General features: G+C 36.6%; 1 protein-coding gene across 1 annotated transcript in view; it reads right to left on the bottom strand.

Moving 5' to 3' along the window:
• Positions 1 to 26,579, bottom strand: part of CA10 (carbonic anhydrase 10) — a 177,514-nt gene that overhangs the window by 118,315 nt on the left and 32,620 nt on the right. The window lies entirely within an intron of this gene.

Here is a 26,579-nt window from a genome sequence, read left to right as displayed (position 1 = left end):
GTCAGTCTCTTAACTGCTAGCAAGAGGCCAGTAGCTGCAGGACTGAGCAGCAGGTCAGAGAGCAGACCCCCAGGACAGGCTGCTCAGAGGAGGTTACTTGAAAATAGCTCAAGGAGGCTGTTGGTGTAAGCCCAAGGGCCAGAATAGTATAGATACTCTGAAAATAGAAAATGGACTAAAGAACTATCTTATTATAAAGTAAGCAACTATCCCCTGTGTTGTAGTGCAACTATCATACTGTAGGAACAGCAATAGCAGTGTATCAGTCTGATCGTGCCCTGTCTCACTGACACACATCAGTAAAGACACAGAGGGACTTTGGAAGCTTCCAGCTGCAGACAAAGGTACAACTAAATATAGCAGTTGAATTATAAGATCAAATTTATTCTGAATGAATGAGCAAGAATTTATTCTGAATGAATGATCTGATGCAGGTAACTGGGACTGGACACTCTCTCATGATGTAAGACAGTGTTGGAAAATGTGCTACTCTGCTGTCATCAGTACATGAAAATTGAAGTGTACTGCCTTGATGCAAAAAGCCAACAGGAGTAACTGACATGTGAATGTGAAGGTTAGATCAAAGAGGCACTGCAAGGAGAATCCTCTATTATTTCTAAATAGGAACTCCAAACACTGACTGAAAAGCTGTTTATCATAGCAGTAATCTGTCCAGAACTCTTCCTTATTTGTTTTTTTAAGATGTGGGTGTGTATGCACGTTTCATACTGGTGTCAATCACAGAGCACTACAAAAAAATGCTGCTCATTTGACCAGTGCTGGCAGGTGGCATAAGTTTCTAAAGCAATAACCATGTGACACTATTTCTGTGGCTTGTAATGACTTACTTCAGCTTGTGAAAAATGACAGTAGCAAGCACACTATTTATATGAAATACAGCAGTGCATGAGCATCATCCAATCTGCAAGGTAACTGCTCCATGTTGAAGAGCATCACAGCAGCACCCAATACATTTTAGCAAAGCAAAGGAAAGACTGCTTAGAGGTATAATGCACAGAATGCAGAATTGTGAAGTCTCTGAGGCACCAAGACCATAATCTACTTCCCATAGTGTCACAGGAAGAAGAGAGAGTCCAGAGCTCTAGAATGCTCCTGACAGCCTATTTCTCTCTGCCAGAGACTGTAACAGCTCAGAAGGAACGAACATCAATTGCTTCCAAGGGAGATGTGTAAAAGATAATGTATGTTGCTTTTTTGGCAGCAAAGATTCCCTAGAAGATAGTGCCTTGGAGTCTTTATTACTTGTGAGCTTCACACAGAACCAAATACATCTTATTTTCTGAATAATTTCAGCCTGTGGATGCAGGATTTGATGATTTTCTAGCAGTAGAAGAATAAAAACACATCTCCATTGAGAAAAAGAGGTGTTTAGGCAGCAAAGTTGTAAATGACTACATGCAAATGGAGTAGAAAATCGTGGCCATGCACATGAAAAAGGCTACAAAGATGATTAATGTCAACAATACCTTCTTATGGATCCAAGCTCCTAAAGCAACTTCAAAGCTTATTACAAACATGATTAATAAATATACCAGATAATCAAAAGAAGTTCCATTGCCTTGAGTCAAAATTTGTAGCTTTATAATCACTGAAAAAAATCCTTCTGACTTAAGTTCCCACTTGATTTTTCAGTTTTGATTGGAATTAGTTAAATTAACATACTGAACTACATGATCCAACAGAAACTGCACTTGCCAAAAGGACACTGACAGCTGTTACCAGTCAGTATATGGAACCAGTTTGTATCTCACATCAGTGTACCAGTCCAAGCAAAAAATAGTGTTCTTTCTTAAACCCATTTTACTTTAGCTGATCTGAACTAACATTTAGTACTAGTTGACATGATTTTAACTTGTGCTCTCAGTGGAAAAAGAAACAAAAACTATGTTATTCATGAACCTAATGATTATTTTTCCATAGCAGCCTGATATTTTTTAGGTATACAGCAATATGCTTTAATCTTATTTATTAATTTCTAGTAGAAGTAAGATCCACGAGGCTTAGTGAGTACAGATTAGCTATCTTTAGTGTTCTTGCTTCTGTTTAAACTTTGTCTGATACAAAGCTGCCATAGATAAGTCACTAATCATAAATCCCATTAAAATTACCATGTACAAATACCCATTCACCATGCATGAAGCTTACATTGAAGTTTTTCCAGTGTGATCCTATGATCTGACCAAACAAAGGAAAGTAAACACCAGGCTTACAATCAAAATTGTGTTTCTTTTTGGTTTACTTCACTAGATTTGTGCCCTGTCCCAGGCAGACAGGAAATGGAATGACTTTTTGAGACTTGACAGGACAAATAGAATACTTTTTCTTCTAAGAAAAGCTTTCTATCTTGATCTCTCACAACAATACATACAATGACTTTCATGGCTGAGCTTTAAGAAAGGTATTTCAGGAATCAAAACAACTCTGTTCCTACCCTTCTTTTGAAACAGCAGTAGAAATTTTGCTGAACTGTGGTGATATACTTTGAAATAAAAATCCCCTTGGTTTGCATTCATCTTTGCAGAAGAGCAGCAGTGGTTTAGCAAGTATAAAGCATGTGCAGTGACTAAATTTATTGCAGTTGCATGCCTGTTGTCTTTAACAGAAAAAACTGGATATGTTATGAGGAAAATGGCAAGCTTTTTTTCAGAAATATTTCCTAAGCAAGAAGCTGAACATCACTCAGAAGACCTTAGCAAAACAACAACAAAAAACTTCTCATAGCTAGTGCTAGCAATACTGTCTTCCTAAAGTCTTAACTGTACTGCCCAGAATTACTTGGCTATTCAGTTGTGTTGCAAGAGATAGAGGGCAAAGTCAGAGAGCAGTTAGGCAAGTGTCATTGGAAGTTTCACCTACATCAATAGGGATGCTTTTTCTTTGTTCTGCACTATTAGCTGTTGTCGGCCAGGGTAACAGATATATCTATTATTCTGCCCAAGGAAACCAGCAGAGCAATATAATGACAATTCCTGGACCACTTATAACCAGTCTACCACCTAATGTACAAGAGGAGTACTAATTTATTTTCTGTAGCATTAACTGTGGCCCATTCAGTAAGAAAATGGTCTCTATACATCATTTGTTGGGACTTGGCACAGTGATTTGCTCCTCAGTCTTAGGATGTGAAGTAACACTTTTTGCTACATTTGCATGTGAGGTGTTTCAGAACTGTAACAATGCCTAGTGTTCTTGTTACTTCACTGATTTGCTATGACTGATGTTAAGTAATAATCACTCTTTTGAAACCTCAGTGTGGTGATTTCAGTGGCAACCGGTCCAAAGTTAAACAATCTTAACAGCTTCAAAAGGAAACCCTTTGAGCACTGAATATTTCCTGAGAAGAAAGAAGTACCTAACTATAGTAAACTACCTGGCTTTACAGAGAACAGTTTTATTCTTGGTGATTCAAAATTGATATCTTGTTTTATGGTGGAAAAACATCCCATTTTAGATTAAAAGAAACAAGGGGGAACATTAGTTATGGGTATCAAAACATTCTGATCAGTTCTTCAGCAAAATATTCAACATGTTTTTTGCTCAGAAACGCCAATTGTCATGATATCTCTTTTCTGGCCAAAATACTTTTATTAAAATACAATTAGTGCCTGCAGTTAAGTGCCTCCCTGAATTACAGATACATTTTGAATGTACATCACTTGCCAAAAGATAATAAATTATCCACAGCTAATTCTAAATTTATGCTTAATGTCTTCTAAAATTCCTGAAATTCCCCCTTTAACTTCGACTTCTTGGCATGTTTCATGCATATTCTGTTTCTGCTATGTAGCATATAAAATCAAAGTGGCCACAGCTTTTTAAACAGTGGGAATATTTTCAGGTGATGGAGGAAGAACCTCTGGTTTTGCTCCCACAGCTGAGTTTGCCCATTTTCAGTTTCTCTTCCTTCAAAAAATACACTCCAATTTACAGAACAAAAAAACTCCATAAACTCCAATGTCTAGGAAATCTCTTCTGTCATCTGAAGCCTCTTGCTGCCATCATCAGAGGAATAACTTTGTGATGCATTTTAAATCAAAAGTTCTTATGAAATGTCTGGAAGCCAGTTCAGATGGACTGCTTAATATACAAGTCCACAGCAGTTATCAGGAACCTTCCTGGGTATCTCCAAAGATGCCAGTCATTATGAAGCCTCCCATTCTAGAAATGTCTTTGAAGAAGCATGAAGCATAGTTTTTGCAGCCAAGTGAGGTTTCTTTAAGATCTCTTTTCCTTGAGGTAACACTTATTGTAACTCCTTCAGTCTGAAAACACTCTAACTCATTAAGAAGATGAACCTCATTTTCTGCAGTCAAAACAAACAAATTAGTTCCAAGGCAACTGTCACTCTCCATAGGCTGAAGGTGCATTAAGCTTATACTGAAAAACAGGTGTTAATAGTATTAAAGACAATGTACAATTTGATGGGCTTGAGCTTCCTCTTGGGAGCTATTAACTATGTGGCTCTTTAATGTTACATTTTTCACTCCTAACTACTCAAGAGTGGCATTTTCTGGTAAAATCATGGTTGATCCCTCTGTAATAGAGAAGGTGATTCTGATGGAAATTCATTCACGCTCATATCAAAACAGCTGGACATTGAATCCTAGACCTTGAGATCCCTGAAAACTCACTTGAGTATTGAGTAACAAAACATCTATTAGGCAAGTTTTGGTGCATTATCTTGATGACAGATGGATGCAGTTAGGTAGTCTACTTCTATCTGCTTTCATACTTATCTACTCATCTCTTTCCTAACTCAGCTGTGCTATCTAAACTCCCTTAAATAGATCTTTGAATGTTTTCCTTTAAACTTCATTGGTATCTGATAGGTTGTGCTGGGGCTAAAATGGAATAATACTCACAAAGGAAAAAACCTGTCAAGATGCAAGTGTGGAAGTCCATTTAGCTTCTCAGTCTGGATATACATCCCTGTATTTGATCATGAATGAGGTTTAAACAAATGAAGTGGGATTCCCAAGTGTGTTGAAAGAGCTTTACGATTCTTTTTTCTTTACTAGTGCTTGACATCAACATTTCTAAACTATAAAGAAATCCTATTGCATTTCACAGTAGAAAACAGATTCCCCAGATCCTGAATTTGGCAATGACTGTTCTGGCCATGGACTGTAAGGAGCAGGTGGCACTGAGTACAATAAATATATCTAAAATTAAGTAATCTTCTTTTCAACCCCTTAAACAAGCCAATGTCAACATTTCAGGCTTAGGCTCAACACTAAATAAGACATAAAATTAAGGAAGCTTCCCTGAGCTTTTTGCCATAAGATAAAAGCATCTTAGAGCCAGATACTTGTCACAGCTCTTAAAGCAAAATATACAAACCTTCACAATCATGTTTCTTGTTACTAATTTTGACATTTGCCTTGGCTTTTCCAGGAGGAAAATGAGTTCTGATTTCAAATTCCTCTATTTTGAATATATGAACCTGGGTGACTCTGAATCTGGGCAACTGTAGAAACCAGGCAGGATTGTTTGAATGTTTCCTTATTACCAGTGTGATCATCTTAAATGTTGACAGAATCTGTCATTTTCATTTGTACATTATGCATTGTATACATAATACTAGTTCAAATTAACATTGACACTGACTTGCAGCTTGTCCTTCAACACTTACATGCAAACCTGTCAGTTCTTCACGTTAAGTTACATTTACTCTTTTCAAAGCATGTTCAAACTGACTACTAATTCTACAGTCCTTGACTTCAGAGGCAGTAGAAACTTTTAAATGGTAATTGAGTCATCTTTTGATGAGCTGAAAGGGAGAGCAAAGTATGATGTTGCCAGTGGAGTGCTGTTTGCTCAGCAGTAAAGTTTATGGAGTACTGCTTTATTCAGACAAATTATTAGGTTCAGTACAGGTAGTAGGTGGATGACACACAGCCATGATGTACAGAAAATCCATACCCATTATCTTGCAGCTTCTTCTAGCCTTGAGATCTGTGAATTTACAGCTGATTTTGGAGCTATGGCCAACAGTGACGTTGAGCACAGTGTACGTCACTCTCCTCTGGAGGGCATAAAACTCACAAATAGAAAAGGTTGGCAGGAACAATAATTCCTCAGGTTTTTTTTGGTAACTATTAAAACTTCTGACACATCAGGACTTTTTGATAATGTACTAATAGGAGTACAGAAGGGGAAATGAGAGAGTTTTCCACATATCCCTTCATTGCAAGTGCCATTTTTTGTTTGCTATTTTGAATTGCAGGGGCTACTTATTATTTTGTTTTTAAACTGATGTATCTACATCGTTCCTAAGTCAATAGTGCTGGATTTGCTGCCAGCTTTTTACATCATTGACAAACATAGCCACTGTTGAAAAAGATCCCAGTACAGTCCCTTCATAACCAACCCTCCTGTTTCTATTTTGAAATACTACTTGCATTAGCACTTCTCATGTATTGTCTGAAGTTGTTTTGGTTTATGATCCATCTTTTATTTCCAATGTCACCAAAAGTGTCTGAAACTGAGAAATTGAATTAGAAAGTGGTTTTCCTTTCTCTGTTGACTTTAGTGCTTAACATTGCTGAAAACCTGAGTGTCTCTTTGGTAGTCTAAACCATGTTTTATGTAAACACTCGTTTTTCCTTCAGTGAGGGTTTTGTTCTCCAATATTTTCTGGTTTTAAAATATATCCAATGGCCTTAACCATCTAATAGTTCTTGGGATGAATTGCTAAATCCTCAGATGACACTACTTGGTGATCATAGAGCATAAATATTGTTCCTCCTGATGTAATACTTAGAACAACAGAGGAACTGAGTTTATTCAGAAATTCTGGTTGCTCTTTCTTGCTTTTATGTATTATGCCACACTTCATAATCCTTACTTGTCCTCAAGAGACTTAATGTCAAATTCAGTGCTACAGCTCCCAAGAGAATGAAGCCAATCTCAGTTCAGTCTTGGCTGGTCTCACCTTGTGAATCGAGGAACTGAAGGGTTATTCCACCTTTTATTTCCTTGGTTTTCACATAGTTCAGATGACAGGAATCATTTTTAAAAGGCAAAGTAAAGGGTAAAATCTATTCAGGCAGAAACCATTTAAGTGTGACTTGCACATGCCTTTCTGTCTCTCAAAACATGTTTCTGAATGATCTATGATTCTAAATGAATTGTAAACAAAATTCCCCTCAAACTTGGGTTGTAGACTCCTGAATCTATCAGCCTTCACTGTATCCAAAAACTGTGTTCTTTGGACATCTTTGTTACTCTTCTTCCAGAAAGATTAAAAAGAAATATATTAAAGAGAATGCTCTTCTATGTTTTCTTTATAATGCCATTTGTCTTATTGTGATTCTCCTGACAGCTTGTAATTCTTCCAGAGCTTACATTTCAAAGAACTTTTTAGCAGTTCAATCTCCTTTTGGGTGCTGCAGTCTGGCCTCAATTCACCCAGCTGAAACATGGCCAAGTGTTTTAAGGAGCAGCAGAGATTTATTTCAGGAGAGTTAAAGGTAGAATAAGCAGCATCAGGCTGCCTCCCCCGTCAGTGGTTCTATAAGGACAGGCTTGGCTCTTCTGATGTTTCCTAGATGAGGCTGGCCACAGGTCATGCTCAATGTGATATAATGTACCAAAGTGTCATTTTCTCAGCTTCTGCTGAGGCAGCCTCACCAGCTTCTGAGAATCAAATCCCTCAATGATGGAGAAGAAAGTATTTTTGAAACTTTTCTTGTCCCTTCTCCCTGGAGTGAGAGAAAGCACAAGGAGCACTAGCAGCAGCAAACAATACAGTCAAGGCTGTTCACTGTTGAATGAAATGAATTTAGCATCTTTATATTTCTGATTAATAAAAAACCATCTGTGGTAATCTATGCATCTGATTAAAGTTAATATTTATAAAATGATGTGTTTGAAAGCACATGGAGAGACCATTTAGAGTTATTTAGTTATAACTACCTAAATGATCCTGAAGATGTCATCAAGACAGTGATATGAAATTTAACTTGTTCTACCACTGTAAACTAATTAAACTGTTTAGTGCAGAGATCAGCATAAATAAGGAATTAGCAAACAATGATATGAGTATAGGATGATTTGTAATATCAGCACATTGATGCACTGGGCTCAGATACTGTAATTTGATTGGTGGTGCTTTATTAAGTTTTGGCAGTATTTAAGTAGACTGGGAGTGCTGTTATGAAGCTCAAGCACATTAATCCAAGCTCCAGCTCTCGTTAATACTGATGAGTGAAGGCAGTTAATTGAATTATGTATGAAGTACTGCTGATTAAATAATATTTCACTCCTTGCTATAGAATTAACTCTGGTTTATTAACTGCCACTGTTGTCTCTAACAGTGAATGTCAGAGGGACCTTTTCTCAGCCATCCACTTTCATTTTTTTAACCATCTGTTCAGGTTACTTCTGTATGTACCTATTTATTCCTATTTATCCTGGCCTTTGAAATAAATATTTTTGCTTTTCCCAAATGTTGGTGTGATACCAGAATACTTTTATTTCCTCATAGGAAAAGCTTCAATGAAACTAGCAAAGATGTAGAGAAGATTATACAAATTGCATAAACAAATACTTCTCATGCCATCTTAAGAATGAAATGCAATATTTTCTGCTTTCACTTTACTCTGTTGCTGATTTCTACTTTTAACTGTTTTTAAGTCTTGCACGTAAAACCAAGGGTGTGCTGTTAATAAGAAATAAAAAGGAAAAATCCAGACACAGAATCTCAGGTTAGAAAAGAAAAATAGTAAAGCAGGGCTTTAGAAAATAAACTAATATCCTTTCAGGAATTCTGCTAAACAACTACAAGAATCACTGTCCTCACCAGTTGGCAGATGTTTATAATAAATCTCAAAGACAAGACACCTGAAAGATCTCAGTTATTTAGCTCTTCAAAGACAACATGACAGGAGCTAATTAGGATAGTGGCAATGGCTTATAAACAACAAGAAATGCCTCAGTGTTGTCAAGACACAAGGGTTACTCCTGGACCATGTTGTCAGAAGGCTGGATCTTTCATCTTCTTTTAAGATATGCTACGAGTTGGCAAAACATACTGAAATTACATTCACTGAAGTCTGGTACTACCCTACATGTTCAATATGGAATACAGAGTGCAAAATATATAAAGTCATAAGCTTCTTGAGTTACAAATGACAATAAGCATTTTTAAAATATGCAGTGTTGGAGGTGTGACAAAAAGAACTGCTATTTTATCTTCAGTGCAGAGGCTGCATAACCCTTTCATAGCTCTTCCATGATCAGCCTTGAAATATCCTAAGAATTTCTGGTTATGATCCTATTCCTGGCCATATGTAAAACGTTTTCAGTAAAATGAAATGAAAACACTGTAGTGCCCAAGTGATAGAATACAGAAAATATTTGAACACTAGCAAAGATTGAGGATGATAATTTTTAACACATATCAAAATACAGAAATATAACATTTTTGTTATTCCATATTACTTTGTAATTAATTTATTTCATAGACTAGTAAGGAACATTCTTTTTGAAGTGTCTTTGGAGAATAGAAAACCCAAAGCAAATACCTTTGTATAGATGTATTATGACTTTATTTTCACTGCTTACATGTTTTGTCCCCAGGAAAAGTATTTTTTACAATTAAGTTGATGTTGTAACCAGAAACAGTGAAGGAAATGCTCATAAAACATTATTTAATGAAAGTGAATCAGATATCTCTTAATTCAAACTGCAAGAACACCCTCAGTTAGGATCAGAAGATAAAACAAGGCCTCTAATTAAAGTTATTTATTGCTTTGATATGATTTTTTCCTTGGCATTTTAATTATGATTTTCTAAAACAACTTCAAAAATGCAAATGCTGTACTTGAAACCCTGCTTCATGTGACAAGTTTAGATTTCAATAGTGAGATGTCTTTTCCAAAAGAACTCTAGTGGTAAATGATCTGCACAGTCATGAAGAATAGAAATGGTCTGTGGATGGAGCACTGAGCTCCCAGAACCAGAGAAGTGTAATTCTTTCCTATTTACCTATGAAGCCTTGTATAATTTGTATCATAAATGCACAGGGTGTGCTTCAAACTAGTGTATCAGTTCTTACTCATATGTAGATAAGAGTGCCTTGTTTTAGGACAGTTGGAAAGATGTTGTGGAGGGAGCTAAAAACAGTTATTTGACCTGAGCTAGGGGTAAGTTTCTCTTAATTCTCTGTGAAACCCAGGTAACAATCTCAATGACCTATTATATAAGTCTTTCAAAAACCAAAGGGTTGTCCATAACATCAGACGCTTAAAAGATAGAAGTCAAGACTAATCCTACTCAAATATGATGGTGTCGTAGCCAGATAATTAAGCTTTCACAACACTGTGAGAGACAAAGTATCTCAATCAATAGATCATAGGAGGTCCCTCTCTGAAACTATTGATTCTTAATGTGTTTTGAAGGATGGGTTCAAGAAACACAGAACAAGGACCAAAGGCAAACATGCAGAATTTATTCTTCAAGTTAGAATCTGAGTCATTTTGCCACTGCAAAGTTAGTTTGTTTTGCTTCAGTATATATTTTGAGGAGAGCAGGGTTCCCTAAAGACAAAGGAGACTGGATGATGTGTTCAGTTCACCTTGGAATATGCAATCACTGTTACTTTGAGGTGAAGACCTTCAACACCAAAACCCACTATTTAAGGCCATGTAAAAATGGAAGAAACTGTCATCAACAGAGGCTGGAAGAGTGTACGTCCATAGAAGGCCCAGCTGGAATTTTCAGCTGCCTAAGAAAATATTGATTTCAGAGTCACAGACTGAGGAATGGATGAGGAGGAGGCTGATAGCCATCTGTGGAGGAAGCTTTGCTTGTTTGTCATAGGTTCCAAAGATCATGAAGTGCTGTTGAGGATGCCAGCTGGCCTGCTGCCACGAGGCTTCTCTGTTCTATCAATCTCTGGGAAGCTTGCCCATGAAATCATAGCATATATCCCAAAACAAGTATCACTTGATATTTCTTCACTCTCAAAGCTGATGAGAAGCAGACTTTCTTTCCAAAGCTAAGAGTTCCAGGGCTTCTCTTGACTGCTTATGTTGGAGTATGGCAGGATAAGTCTCGAGAGTTGTTGACAGAAGTACTAGAAGTTTACTTAGCATCTTGGTGCCTTTTCTCAAATCTTTTTGGCTTCTTAAATGAATGCTTTCACATGACCCTTTCCAAAAACTATGGCTGAAGAATATCTACTGATTTTCAGTTTTTCAGATCCTGGAATCTCTTCAGTACTGTGAGGATAGGTAATGGTTTCTCCTGTTGATTGTTACCTTTGTTCTGGACTATTTGTCCAGTAGAGACAAATTGTTCCCTTTTCATTCTCAAAGCGAGAATTGAATCTTGAGGCTCATTATCTATTGTTTACCCTTGTCACATTTAACACTGCTGCATTATCATTGTACTAACCAGGTATGATCTTGCTCATAACTAAGGTGAATGGGTTTTTCTCCTTTCTCCACTTTCAAGAAAGTTAATGGAAAAGTTTTGTTAGTACAAAGTAGAGGGCAGTGGTGTGGGCAGTTAGATTTTAATCACTTGATTAGGTACAATATCTACAAATTAGTTTTTAAAAAAAAAAGGCAACAAACCAGACATGAGGAACTTCAGTATCTTGTGATAAGGCCATGACAGTGCAAAAACTACTGAGAATATGATTGCATTGACAGAAAACGCGAGCTTCTGTCACTGGTACCTTAAACACCTCAACACTCCCTAACTACTTCCAGTACCACATGTTGTTATTATGTGTACCACATGGCAATACCTTGCAGAGCTGAGAAACAAAAAGGTATCTGAAATACCTCAAACATGCAGGATGCTAGTTAGTGCTTTAGGACACTTCTACAAGGAATTCTTTCTTGTATTTCATTTTGTTTTGAAGAATAGAGATTGGAATGGGAGTTAGATAGTAGTCTTACATAATCCTAAGTAACATGCACCTACAAACACAAGGGTAGTAATTTTTACTGATCAGTTTTTATTTTTATACCTCACATGACTATCAGTTCAGTTGTGGTAGAATCTAAAAGCAATTCCCTACACCAGATTATTCCTCACACACCATATATGGGGCAAATCTGATGGAAAAATTGTGAGAAGAGATCTAGTTGTACAGACTCTAAACTTAGAATGAGAAATACCTACAGAACATGGTGAACTCACTAGGTGATTCATTTCCTGTTGAAGATGATTCCTAAAAGCTCAAGCATCTCCAGAAGGTCACTCCCACCTTCAGAAAACATACACAACAACTTATTTTTAGAGTTCTGTAGAAATGCCTTGCCCACACAATAAACTGGCATATGTTCTTGGATTCTAGCTGCCAGTTTTGGGAAAGTTAAAATTCTGGGCATACTGTTTTTACTAAATAAAATTTTCCATTTATTTCAGTCAAAGCAAAACCCAATTTTGCATAAAACTATTGCTCATGGATCTAGCAATCAGACCTAAGTCTGCTGTTGACATTCTTATGCTTCATTGTGGGTTGCTGGTCCTCCTACAAGTGTATTCCTAACTTGAGATAGAGCAGCTAGAAAGAATGTTGGATTAAGGGCATGCTAACTTGCTTTGCTAAATTGGAGTGAAAATAGTGACTCCTTTTCTGTTTCTATACTTCAGACAATGTGGAGATGCTTTTCCTGTATCCAAAATACTCTATTGTGTCTGCAATGCTTATTCGAATATCAATGAACAAAGAAAAGATATAAACTCCTATGATCTTTTATCAAATAATTTGCAGTAGATTCAATGGTACAAATAAGTACAAAATTTCTCCTAGTGCACAGTGCTAAAGTTGAGATGCATATTTGTAGGTGAAAGTAGAATGAGGCTCATTTGTAGTTTTGAGGGTTCGATGATTAATGTGTTTGAAATTTAACATCAGCTCAAATCCTCAGTTCAACTATCACTGAAAACATTGGTTTGGATACAATATTCTAGGTCATTTGCAAATGGAAATGTACAATGTATTTTAACACCAGAACGTTCTAAAGGTATATGAAGATAACAAGAGCTATGCATCACATACAGCCTGATACTAAAGTGTGGTGAAACTACAAACAAGAAGAGAGTAAGAATTCTTTAGAAATAATGGGAAACAGGGTAAAAGTTCCAGTGATATAAGTTTCCATGATGACCCATCTTTTTGCATCAAAAAGAAAAAGACTTTTCCCAAAAATAGGCTTTTCCCAGTACTGTTTGGCCATTGTCTGTAGACTTATATACAAGCACTCTGATTTCCTTTGGCTTATTTCTAGAAACACAATTTAAAAAGTCCAAATGCTTTCAGGAAAATGTTCACATTAAAATGCAAAATGTTAAAACATGATAAAAGAATGCATAAATAAGGTGACTGCCTCTTGACAAGACAGGGGGGAAAAAAAGGTTGTGCATCCCAATGGCTGTTTCAGTTTTTAAAGTAAATTACAAACCCCTGAACAACCTGAAATTATTTGTGCATATTCATGCAAAGATGTTCAGCATTCAAGGAGCACTTCATCCATCTCCACACATCATAAAAATCCTCTGAATTAAGCTTTGACTTGTAGTATGATTTACACCTGCTGTTTTTCAACTACCAGATTGATTTCTACTACAGATATATTTCCTGCTATTTTATACAGCTTACATTAAGGATTGCTGTAGATAAACATTTTGTATATTAAACATTTGAGTATTAAATGTTAAAACTCTATAGATATAGGTGTACATACAAACATTCATGTGTCTGTATGCACCCCAACTGGAGAGCCTCGTAGTAAAGAAGGTGTTTCTGAAAAACCTGCTTAGAAATAGAAATAAACCTAATATCAGCATGACTAGAACAATTAAAGATATTAGAGACTAGTGACATTTAATATTGTTACCTTCTCTGGTGTTTGGTGTTTTGCTTTGCACTGCATAGTAACTGGGTCTGTTTGGAGGTTTTTCTTAATTTTAGAGGAAGAAAATAGATTAGTATAAGACCTAAAGATATAGCTATTTCTGCTTATATTTTTGGACCAGGTATGTTTATGGAGCACCATCGGGTGGCTGAATATCTCTGCTGAAGCAGAATAGCTCTCAGGGTGAAAAATCCAGCTGAGTTCCTGAAAAGGCTGGAGTTTGACCATTTCTGTTAAGCTTATAGTGAATTCAGACTCCAACAAAGAACAAATGCAGGCATTAGCTCAGACAGCCAATGAGATGTAAATGTATTTGGGATTATGTCCATTCATAATATTAAATTAATCTATATACTTAACAGTTACTTTCATCCAAAGTATGGCAGGGAAAGAATATAAAATGAAGTTGTACTGTGAGTAGATTACCCATAGACATTTGGAAGTGTGGTGCAGTATCATTCTGGGGTCACTGGAACTATCTACCACAAAGCAGAGAAGCAAGTTAGGAACCAAATTTAGAGATTCTTTGAATAAGGACACTTGAAACTGGTTCTATTTGTTAAACTTCTGCTGTAAAAGGAAATTACTTCACTAAAATATGAATTTGCATATTCAACATTGCAATATGGAGGATCTCTGTGCAGTACATAACAGTTTTAAAAGTCATACCAGTAAAAAGTTTCTCATAATCTCAAAGGGGTATGTATTGGGCTAGACTCCCTGCCCAATGCACTGTTTCTGACAGCAGATTCTGGCTACAAAAGCAAATATATCAAGCTACAGAACAGGCTATTTGGAGGGAAAGTAGAACTTTCTTTTACTGATACAAAACAAGATGGAAGTTCTCCTGTCAATTCTTTTGCCTTCAGTACAGAAAAACATAACAAAAATATTCATTTACTCTCTCTATCCAGATATGGCAAGTGGCAGGGCTTCTAACAATTGTCCTGTTTATAGAAGTACCAGAATCATATAGAAGGCAAAGAAGAACACTGTACTCCCCCTCTACAGCCCAATCCCACAAACATAATGTTCACAGACAGGTCATGTTGCCAGATTTAGTGCACTGCTGCTCTGCAGAGGCAGATGTTACTCAGAGTATAATATATTCTGTATTTTAATACATTTGGGGAAATGTGACTGTAGGGGTGCGATTGGTAAGCAAAAATACATCTTTAAAACACTTGTGAAAATATTTTCCTATTAAAGCCAGCTGACATTATTCCAACAGCTTTGTATTTAAGAGCCTGCAACTAAGAATCCCCTCTTCTCCAATTATGAACCGCACGCTCCACAAAATTCTCGTTGTAAATATATGGCCCAGCAACAGTATTATGTACTAAGTAGTTGAAGGTGTCTTTATGTACATTATGCATGAAACTCAATACAAATTCATGTTGCAGAACAAGGTCAAGCAGGAAATTGAAAATTAAATGCCAGTATCTCAGTAACAGCTTCCTGAAGGGCACATTAGAAACAGTTTACCAGAAATCTACCCAGAAGCAAGCAAGAAACAAGGACATATTTCACTTGAACCCATTTCTTCTGCCTGTACTACTTCAATGTCATTTAACTTTCTCTGGATTTTCATTTAATATGTGGTATGGTTTGGGAGGTGGGAGGGAGGATGTGTGTTAAAGTAATACTTTGGTTATTTACTCCACTTTTAACACCTAAAAGAGTAGAGGACAACTTTCCCAGGGACTAGAGCTCATATTTAAAGTTGATTTAGATACCTTGGAAGTTTACAATCAGAATTGTGATGGTCTTCAGGAACTAAATGATATAGTAGCTGCCTGTTGGGATCTTCTGCCTAAACAAGTGGGATGCTTGAATCCCGGAGACTTTGGGCATAAACTGCATATCTTATGTACTTAGCTCCTTTCCCTTGGCCAGTCATCTGCATTTTAAAGCCCTTAAATAGAGTTTGTTGATCTAGCCATCAATCTTAAAAAACCACTTGGACTCTTAGTGTTTTGCCTCTTTATTTTTTCCTTCCTTAAACTAGGCATAGGAGTTCCATGAAAAGTAATGTCAACTAAGTTGGGATACAGGATTCAAAATTCTATCTAAAAATGAATTTGTACTGGACAACATTCTTAACTGGGAAACTAAATACAAGCAGTCTACAGTGAGAACAATGTGACTATGGCTCTGAATTAGTCTGTTCTAGCTGAGTGAAAGGATTTCCATTGATTTCGCCAGTCTGAGTGAGGCACCATCTTCTCACTACTATACTCTCTAGAACTAAAAAGCCACATTTCCTGCCACAAAGCAATAAGCCCATAAACATGAAATTACAATGGGCAGTAAAATCTTGAGAGACTAGTTTCTCTATTACTTTAATTTATACTCCTGTTAACCGATTTTAAATGCACATTAAAATACCAGGTAATCTTGAAGATGTCAGTATGTGGATAATAGAGCCTGTCAAGGCCATGCAATGTGTTTCAGCCATATCCTATTAGATTTCAGTCATTTATTTCTTCTTTAAAGAAGCCTAATTTAAGACTAAGAAGAAAAGCCATTTGAAGATGCCTAACTGCTGGATAGGAATCCAAACTCACTATTGGGAAATAGCCTGACAAGCAATACTGAATGATGTAGCCTAGTTAGAAAATACAGAAAGGTTGTCTACATTATCTGAGATACTTTCTCCTATGTCACATGCTGTATTCTCTGAGTCATACAGAACTGCTAAATCCTGCAGTTCTAAATTGGGACTAAAGCTGGGAATTAGCCATCATTCCTATCTGCATGTTGTCAAGAGGCAGCTGGCCCATGATATGGCTTTAACTGCATGTGATTGAGATCTGAGGAAGGAGCTCCTCTGAGCACCCTGTCCATCCTATACCTATTAGTGCTGTGATAATACTTGAACTCAAGTACCAAAGGTTTATTCCTTCCATTCGGCCCCTCTACTCCATAAGAAACAAAGGATATAGGATTAAAACATTATATCCTCAAAAAAACCACTTTATTAATACAGTTGCAGTGCAAACTTTCTAGAGAAAAGAGAGGCTATGGTGCCCAGCTGTGTAAAGAAGTAATTTCACTTCAATTAAGTCAGAAAGAGATGGTTTAAGTAAACCAATTGTAAAAGGAATACAGTCTTGTAAATATTGATAAAATTTTTTTCTAAAGAAACAGCTTCTGATATTCTCATTCAAGGGATGTAGCTCTTGTCTCAGCAAGCAAATCCCACTGTTTTTTGGTGGAACATATTTTCAGACAGAAGTAATAACCTAGGATTTTCAAGACTGGCAGTGTCTGGTTTTTGTAGAGACTACTTCAGCCACACTTTCTTTCTAATTATTCTAGTGTAAAAACAAAGTAACACCTGGATTTCAGAGATATTACTAAACCAAACATGAGCAAATTATTTTTTGTAAGCAAGGAAGAAAAATTTCATCTCATCACCATCTGATTGAAATGTCCTTGAGAAGCACTAGAATTTAAACAACTTTTGGGCTTATTTTTGAACTGAAACACAGTGGCTGTGCAATTGGCAATTCCTTGGCCTGCACATGTCCACACTTCTTCATTCCTCACTTCTGAAGTTATAACATAGTATGAAATAATGCCAAAATTTCACTGAAAATCAGCATGTAACATTGTTCAGCTCTATCAAAAAGAGCCTTTGAAATGGAAAATCTGGTAATCTACATGAAAGAGTCCATGTTGCCTATCCTGCTGCTTCTCTGTTAGGGCAGCTATACCACTTCATTTTAGTCAGCCAAAGGACATGGATTTCTCCAAAGGATCTGCAGGAATATCTTCTTTTTTTAATCAACAGCATAGGAATACTAGACAGACTAGTCTGATGACTGAGGTATTTACACTACATGATTAATTCTCTTCCAGCCTCCATCCTGTTGCCTTGAAATAACCTTATCCATCTTTCTTTACTCACAACTAATTTAGTATTTCTAAAATGACCTCTCTGTGTGAAGACTTTCATTCGTTATCTGAGCCTCCATAACTAAAGCTCCTAGATATTAAAGATACAGAAAAACCTAAATTAGGGGAAAATGTCCTAACAAACCACCTTTGTGTTGTGGTGGAATATCTATCAGCCACGTGCTCTGGTGTCAAGTGAACAACTTCCAGTGTTGACCTGGTTATTTTGTGCTATATACTTCAGTATTTTTCTCTTTTCAGCAGATACTGAAAGGCTGTAGGCTGTGATGCTGTCTCCATGCACTTGTGAATTATAGCAGTGCCATTTGCACAGCTGTAGTTAACAACCTGTCAGGTTTCCCATTATGATGTTACGCTGTTATTTTCAGGGTTTATGTCCTGACTATAAAGCTGGTGACTGCTTGATCTGGAAGCACTAATGCATTTTTGTACCCTTTATAAATACAAAATGAAAAAGTGCCCTAATGTATAACCCCACTCTATTCAGAAAGGAAAAGGCAACAATTTAAAGTAATATTTTCAGTACTAGAAGAAAACTCAATCAATAACATTCAGGAAGCTTCATTAATTGGCCAGAGTCATTAACTGTAATGCCATTTACAGCTCTGAGCAGGGTCAGTAGGTAGCTGAAAATGCATTAAGTAGGTGACTGTGTTATATGGTGAGTTTCTTTGTAAGAAAATATTTCAGTTTTGTACATCTTTCCAGGACCACAAATAGCACTTGCCCAGAAACGTCATGGTGGGGTGATGTTATATGATAGCTCTGTTTTCATGTCTGTAGACAGCAGGAGTAAAACTTCCCCACATACTAATTTTATACACTCATAGGCAGGTGGATATGGGAAATCACAAGCATGGATTTTGCTCCTGAATGTGTTCAATGGATTCATGGTTCAATGAATTAACAACTGACCTTTTTTGGAGGTGTTAACAGTTGGACAAAATTTTCACTGAGTACAAATGAGTAGTTTCAGACTATCAAGTCACTATCTGTCCCCTAATTGAAAAGCCTAAGTAATCCTACACACACACACACACAGTACTTTCAGAAATAACTTCTTGCAGGCTAGTGAAATAAATACTATGGTTAAACAATCCTCTGATTCTGTGTTTTCAACTTAAATTGTAGCAGTATATGAGGAACTAACTTGCATACTATACAATGTATATACCTTTAGGTAACAGCTTCACTTCCTTTTCTATTTGACCTCTTTCTTTAGGCAGGAGACAGGATTTGGTAGGAAAGTTCTTTGTGAGTAACAGTAAAGCTTTAATTGACAACAAACAAGCAGCAGACTTAGTGTAACCATACAAGGACTAGTGATGTGATCTTACTTTACAGTTTATTTTAGCCACAGATAAAGGTGTAGGTGCAGTTAAGATGTTTTTGTCTTTATGAAGTGGCAAATTCTAGCCTAATGAGCAGTGAGGCAACCTCTTAGTGTCACACATTATTTCATTTTCTGTGCAATATCATGATCCCTTCCAGTTCTCTCTCATCCCATACAGATTTATAGGAGAAATACCCCAGTAAACAAAAGCTAAAGCATTATATCCCTTCTCTCATAGAGTCCAATTATATGCTACTACAGAAGAACAATACTGGCACAGGAAAATACTATTCCTTTTTTATCCCAGAGTAATTAATAGCCAAAGCTCCAAGTCCCCTCCTTACATAATGATCCATGGCAGATGTCATTACTCTGTTTGGATTATTAGCTTAGAAAAATTCCTTGGGTTTCTGAGCAGCCACTAATTCTTCTATTAGATTTCTTTGCACTTCAGTTGTACTCCTCTAAGACATGGATACCATCAAAATGTCTACTGCCAAAGAGTGACAGAACTACTAAGATATTGTGTGAAGATAAGCCTGTGTGAAAGCGTTAAGATATGATAAATTTATTGAATATGCTAATATATATAGTCAGCAGTACCAGCACCCAGGAGCTTTGCTGTCTGTCACTTAGACCTATCCAGAATAATCCTTGAAAGTAAGGATTTACACACTTTCAGTTATTAATAATTTAGTCACAGATTACTATTTCAACTACTTCTACACTTAGCTTGTCAAGAACACGATAAACACTTTCCTGTATGTGCTAGTGTCTAAACTTGGAAATCCTTCTCTTTTTGTAGGTCACAGTGAAGAACCTAAGAAAGATTCATAATATTAGCCTTATCTTTGTATTCCAAACACAAAACTTTTGCTGATACATCTAAGGTCCTGCACAAGAATGATCCTTCTTTTGTTTTTTAAGCAAAAGCTTAAAAGGATGTACTCATCATGAAAAAGCACAGATGTGGGCTTATTGGCTTTTCACTTCCAAGTTGTTCAAAGTGGCATGGGATCATATTTTTTAAAAATCAACTGCATTAAAATTGCAGAAAGAGCAGTTACCTAACCAGCAGTAGGTCTTCAAGATCCTGTAATGATAGTAGAGTCCACAGTGTGTAGTACAGCAGATGTTTTAGATACTGCTCCATGTTCTGCTATTTGAAGATATAAATTCCTAAATGGTAACAACTATCTCTTAAACTTCCTCTCAGCTAGAGCCATCATCCATGCAGATTGTGACAGCCCTATCAGTTCCATCTGTCTCAAAGAATTAGTGGTACTAAGTCATTCTTTCTTCTTGTAACCCATACTAGTGTCACTTTAAGGTAAAGTGTTATCAGTTCAGGGTAAATGAAAAGAGGATTTTCATCTTCATCAAAAAGTATCTGGAGTACTGCTAACCATAAAATTAGCATCTAACCTAACAGTAAAGAGTGAGATACAATAATTGACAAGGATCTGCAGACCACTGCCTTGAAGATCTCCCGTATTAGCACATTCCTGAAGTAGAAGAGGGATTACTGCATGTGTCCTAGCAGGGGGGACCTATGGGTTCAGCAAGAGTGGTACTAGACAGCTGGTGACACAGCAAGATACAACGTGCTATCTGATCCAGTATTTGTTATAAAGGGAATACCTGACCTTTGCAGTGCTTGACTGTGGCTAGAAATAAACAGGAAGACAATTTAAATCACAGAATGGTAGGGGTTGGAAGGGATCTATAAAGATCATTTAGTCCATCTCCCCTGCTAAAGCAAGTCCACCTAGATCAGGTCATTTGGTCCTGTCAGGGTAACGAACCAAAGTCTGAGATACATCCATTACCTGCAATTTTTCTTCCATGGATATTCATCATAACTTAAGAGGAACAAACACACCCTCTAAATCAGGCTCTTACGGGAAAAGGGGCCTGAGATCACTTTAGCAAAGAACTGTGGTCCAACCACAAGTCTGTGGTTCCTTCTTTTTATTCCTTCCTTTTAGAAAGGGAGTTTCTATGAACCTCTCACTGGTCATCACCTTTGCATGAGACATCGTCCAGAAAGGTGTAGTGGCAGTTTTTCTTCCTGGCTTAAGAGTGACCACAGCTATTAATGCAGGAAACAATCTCACAGAAAGCTTCTAGAAAGGTTTCCAGGTAATTCAAAGAGAGAAAGTAGGAACCAAATGGAAGAAAATTTCTTGTGCATATTGGGAAGCCATTGCAGAAGTAGCAAAACCAAGAAATAAATTTTGCACGTTGCAGGTTAACGCAGCCATCCCTGTTTGCTGCTTCTAAGGGTTAGTAACTGGCAACAGAAATGACCCAACTGGAATTACAACAAACAGGGCTGTCTTATGACAGTAGTTTGCGACTTTGAAGTTCATTACATGATAGATGGCAGTTCAGTATTCAGCTTGGTTGGCAACCTGAGAGAAGGATTGTTACCAAATTGTTTAAGAGCCCTTAATCCTGCTTAGTTACTAAGAGTTAATGGACAGACAAAAGATTGCTGGATAACAGCCAGATGAATGAACACCTTTTGTATTCTCACCTGAACTTGCTAAGAATATGCCCATTACATGAGCAAGATCCAGTGTACATCCTAGAATATCATTGAATTGGCACTTGTTCAGCAGCCACTTGCAGTAATTTCTTAAATGAATAAATAAATCCCATTTCACACACATCTTCACCATCAATACCAACTTTGATTCTTCTGTCTCTACTATGATTGCTGTTGAGGGAGAACATTACAGATCACCACTTATACACAGAATCTTGCATTATTTCTCTATTAATGACTGCAAGCAGATTCACATTTGTATTAAAATCAGGTAAATTCATAAACTAACTCACAGTATTTATATTTGCTTAAAGCTTTGAGTGATTAGAAGTTCAGAGACATAGATTAAGACTAGTAAATACACTTCTTACTGGAAAGTAGTATGGCATGGTTCTTTCTATCACTGATTTGCCAATGGTCGTTTCATCTCCCAGTAAAATGTGAGTACTCACATAACAGGAGCATTGAAGGCTTTGTCAGGAAAGTCTAACCCATGAAATCATTAATCTGGAAAACTCAGCTTTAATTCAGTCATAATACCCATAACACTCTTTAATAAGACTAATTGTTGACTAAATCGGGAGACATGTGAAGTTACAATGTTAAGTAGAAACATAACCAGATCCTAATATCCTACATTCCGCCTTTGATAAATCAAACCTTTGAGGTGTGAGTCATTCTCTAATCAGCCTCTTTACATTTTCATGATAGATTCAAAATTACAGACTCATTCTGATAGTGTCATTAAGTAACAACATCATTCCTAATGTGATAGTGTCTCAAATTCAGTACTGTAATTTGGTTACAATTCACATGAAGATGAGCAAATGTTGTCATATTTGTATTAGCACTGAGGCCATCAAATGTCTCCACTCATCAGTGTTTCTTTCTTCTTCCAAATTAAAAGCAGCCAACTCATCTGTTCCTTGCTATTTTACAGTAATGAATTGTATCAACAATTCATTAAAAAGTGAGACAATGGTTTTACATTTTAATGATATTTAACTCTTTTGCAAAAATACAAAAGATCTACTTTCTTTTCTAGTTAAATAATTTGTAAACTGTCAGTTTTTGCAGAAGTAAGAAACCAAGAAAATATTAGGTAAAAAACATATTTCCTTCAAGCTATCTTTAACTGACAACCAAAGCTGAAATATAGTACATACTAAGTTTCAATCAATAAGTGAATGATTTCTAGAATCTATGCTCTATCTCTCTGAAGAATTGAAGTGTTCCAATATATTGCTTTCTAAAAGAAAAACTGATATTATTATTCCAATAAATAATTATATATTGAATGATTTTGAGGAGTGTGTGCAGGCTGTTTAACAAACTGCTATAGCTCAGGTAGCACCACTGTTTTCACTGACAAGCAATATACACCAGGTGGTGAGTGATGCTGGAGCCTCCTGAAGTCCCAAAATAAGACTAGAAGAAATTTTATTGTTAGTATAAAAGTGAGTGATGCAGCAGTAGCAATCAGCAGGTTTATGTTTTGTATTATTCAGGCAGCCAAGCTAAGTGATTGCCAGTCTCAAAGTATGACATAGACCCCTATGTGATTGGAGGATGGCATAATGCATAAGCTTTTCAGAAACTTGAAGATGTGTTTAGATTTGAAGTTTCATATCTCTCAGTTGCAGGCCATGGACAAACAGTCCATGGTTTTTACAGTGACCTATGCCCATCAAAGATTATTTTTGGACTTTGCCAGCTGGTCTATGTTAGGGTATAATCTCATCAACATGATCCTTGCAAAAGGCAGGAGCAGCATTATCAATCTCTAGCAGTCTTTTCTCTTTTATAACAAAATGACTCATGAAAGGAAGTATAAACAGGGGATTTCTCATCTCAGGGAAATAGGTAGCATTTGATTTGGTGATCTGTAGCAAATAAAATGTAGTAGATGTAGATCTTTATCTGCAATTAAAGTTGTTTTGCAACCTTTATTATAAGAAAGAAGAACATTATCTGCTCCTTCAGCAAAGTTCACTCATTCTTTGGTAGAGATGGGCATTCTCCTTTTAGCTATGATTGGCACTATCACCTTTTAAAGTAACTTTGGGCTTGATATAATTCAATAAGAGGCGTGAAGATAGTGTCTTCCCCAGGAAAGAAACGCAAGCTCTCATTTTAACATGTAGTCCAAAGTTTCAGTAACAGGAGAGTTTTGGCAAGTGATTTCTTTGATCACAAATTAGATTTAATCACCTTTATATTGTGTGCTTACCAACACCCACTTTTATGATGCAATGAAAAAAATGAGCAATCTGAAGAGAATCAATACAATCAGACACAGAAGAGTACTAAAGGTTATGTGCATCTATGTGAAGTAAAAGAAATTGTGTAGAGGTTATTCAAATGTGTTTTAACCCATCATTAACTACTTTGACATTCCCTACAGGAAAAAGTCTATGTAGTAAAAGTTTGAAATAATATAGATTATTTGATTATTATGCAAATCATTATGCATAAAGTGTTCATTCTTCATCCTTGAACATTCCCTGAAGTTTAATCTGGAACTTAATTTGTATTCAATTAACATTTTAAAGCACTACATACTTGCTATTTTGTTTGCCTACATGATTTAAATCATAAAACCAATTCTTCGCTTTTAGAAAAGGTGAGATGGGAAAAGTGTTTTCTGTATCAGTAGCATATACACAGATCCAGCCATTGAATCACCTTCTTTCCCACAACTCTGCACCCTCACTTTGCAAGGCTTGACGCTAATACAGACCTGAGTCACAGTTAATACTGCCAGGCCCATCACTAAACCCCGTCTACATGTCTTTTGAATATCTCTAGGGATGGTGACTCCACCACCTCCCTGGGCAGCCTGTTCGAATGCTTAGTAACCCTCTCAGTGAAAAAGTTCTTCCTTAATGCCTAATTTAAACCTCCTCTGGTGCAACTTGAACTCATTTGCCATTTCTTATTTTCCTAATCAGAGAAGTAGAAATGTTTTGTATTGTCTTTTACAACTGTAGTTCTCCTGGGCTGCCTGACTTTTCTTCCAAAGCCTGTAAATATCCTTTTTCCCCAGGACCCTGAGCATTTGTTAGGATTTGAGTTAAAGGCATCCCAAACAGGGTACTAAGCAGAAAACCTTATGGATACCATATTCAAACCTAGGCATGTTGTGATACTCCTAAATGCATTCTTAGACAATTATACATGAAAGAAGTAGTGATAGTTCAAAGAAAGACAGTGACTTTGCTTTGAAGTAGGTGAAGAGTATTCACACAGCCAAAGCTGTGACAGACAAACTCTAGCAACTCATCCTGGAGGGTTTTACAATGCTACTACACCCAATTAGTCATCTCTATGCTTGTGGTTGCTCCTGAAAGAAGCTAAAGAGCTGTATTCCTGTCAATCACATTATCTTAGAGATGTCAGTTTTGAACTACAGTGATAGTCTTAGACAAATATTCCTTCCTAATATCTTTGGGGCTGTTAACTTCCAGGTCTGGGTCAGGACAAAGAGCTGTGGGAAGGAAACGGCAGATGGCTACATCTGTTTGTTTCAGTGCACATCAGTCAGCAACTTCAGCTATAGCTCCTCAGACTGCCTCGCAGCCATCTCCTCTCAGGTGCTAATTAGCATCTCATGTGAGATCTGATATGTGACTGCTAACATTATGGATAAACTTAACATGCACTGACATATCCTTTGTGATGTGTTAGTCTGAGATTGTAACCATAAAATCCATCCTTGAAATGCTTTAAATACGATTTTCAAAGACTCCAAAGTTTGGGTGCTGCTGCTGCAAACTATTAGCTGTTAGTTCTGTAAAAATTCATAGGATTCCTATCTTCTGCTGAGGCTTACAGGTTGCAGAGATGAACACATGACAGTCCACAAGAAAGATGTCCCCAACTTATCCTTGCTTCACAGCTGCTTCAATGAGCTGTTTGTAATTGTCCTTTTGGAATAATTCTAGAGGATGTGTGCTAGGTTAGTCCAATATTCAACATGTCCAGGTAATTCAGTCTTCCCTTGGAAAGGAAGTAGCTCTCCACATTAGTCTAAAGGGTCTTCTTTCTTGAAAGTTTGAATCGTGACTATTTCCACCTTAACCTTCTAAGGATGTCCCCAGGCCCAAATTTCTAAGAGTATTAAGACTAGAATACCACAATTAGCTGATCACAAGTGTTTCTTTACAAGCTGACAAATTGTTTTTGTTAATAACTTGAAGCTGAAATAATTTAGAAGGTCTGTTAAACATGTATTTTTTTTTAGTTCACCTTCTTTGGTCATCTACCTGGGTCATGCAAATCAGGAAGGCTGAAACTTCTTGAAAGCAGGTGATTATGTTCTCCAGGTTTCTTCCCTTGCTATCAACATCGGGAACTAAACATGAGTAACAATACACTGCAGTGCCTTTAACAGTCCAAATCAATCTTGAGTAAATCTGAAAAGCTACTTTATGCTACATCAGTATGTAATTAAGCTCCAGGCTTGTAGATGTTGATTTTCATAGGTGCTTTTCACAAGAATTTCAGTGCTAGAAAATTGTCAGTTGAAATATTTCCTCTCCTTTGCACTAGTATTCCTATCAAGATAATCAGCATTTTGAGTATTTCAAATGACTGTCAGATTGTAACCATTGTCACAACAGTGAAAATATCTGGTGGTAGTTCAAATCTACAGAATCTTATAAATAGCTCACACAATGAACAAGTAATATTTTCTAGTGCTTTGGGGAGATAAAGCTTATGTATTAATTTTTATGGTGTATTCATGATAGAGCTTGAAGCATTGTTTTATACTATATAGCTAATATACATAAATTAATGCTTATTCATCTCAATTGCACTGAAAGCATACTGAAAAAAAAATAATCAGTGAATACTCTGTATACTGAATGAGGAA

The sequence above is a fragment of the Colius striatus genome, chromosome 18, assembly GCF_028858725.1.
Source record: "Colius striatus isolate bColStr4 chromosome 18, bColStr4.1.hap1, whole genome shotgun sequence".
Lineage (NCBI taxonomy): Eukaryota > Metazoa > Chordata > Aves > Coliiformes > Coliidae > Colius > Colius striatus.
Note: the sequence above shows the minus strand (reverse complement) of the source record. Positions and strands in the feature narration are given on the sequence as shown.